Source organism: Dipodomys ordii, unplaced genomic scaffold (assembly GCF_000151885.1).
Source record: "Dipodomys ordii isolate 6190 unplaced genomic scaffold, Dord_2.0 Scaffold5, whole genome shotgun sequence".
Classification (NCBI taxonomy): Eukaryota; Metazoa; Chordata; class Mammalia; order Rodentia; family Heteromyidae; genus Dipodomys; species Dipodomys ordii.
Window position 1 is genome coordinate 10,557,687 of NW_012267221.1, and position 619 is coordinate 10,558,305.

Sequence of the window (619 nt, forward strand, 5' to 3'; positions counted from 1 at the left end):
ATTCCCTAGTACTTCTTGTCTCCCACCCCGCTCAAAGCCCCCCCCCCCCCCCCCCGCGCCCGAGGCCAGGGGCACCTTTGCCTTCACTCCCACCTTCTTCAGGCCCTCTCACTCTCTCTTAACAGCATCGGTCTCTATGGCGACCTGAGACCGCGGTTCCTATTGGCCCGTTCAATATGAGGGCCGGGCCAATAGGGAGGGCCAGCCCTCTCTTTCCGACCAATGGAACTGGAGGAAAGCTTGTCCGGGGACGGCGGCGTGCTGACGTTCCCGGGAGCCTGGGGCTGGCCGGGCAGGCGGGCTGGCGGCTGGGCGGGCGGCGGCGGCGGCCTCTGGGCAGTAGAGGGGGCTCCGGGGCTGAGTCCTCACTGACGCCGGCCGCGGAGGCGGCACCATGGGCACGGGGTAGAGGGGCAAGTTGGCCACCGCCGCCACCGGGGTGGTGGGAGAGCCTCTCCGGGGGAGGGGGCGGGTGGGGGAGGGAGGGGTGGGCGGCCGCAGCTTGGCCGCGGCACTTTTTTAATTTTTTTCGGGTGCCGCAGCGGCGATCCCTCGGCGCGGATGTCCCCGATCTCCGGAGCGACGGCGGCCGCTGCTTAACCTGGAAAGTAAGTGTGCG

General features: G+C 69.0%; 1 protein-coding gene across 8 annotated transcripts in view; it reads left to right on the forward strand.

Moving 5' to 3' along the window:
- Positions 1-266: 266 nt before the first annotated feature.
- The window catches only part of Pkp4 (plakophilin 4), a 216,699-nt gene continuing 216,346 nt past the window's right edge, over positions 267-619 (forward strand). For 6 of the 8 annotated variants that reach the window (XM_013029365.1, XM_013029388.1, XM_013029431.1 and 3 more), the window contains exon 1: positions 501-608. The gene's annotated coding sequence lies outside the window, so the exon portion shown is untranslated. Of the gene's footprint in view, positions 609-619 lie in introns of all 8 variants that reach the window. The other 2 variants (XM_013029381.1, XM_013029423.1) reach the window with 1 other exon arrangement.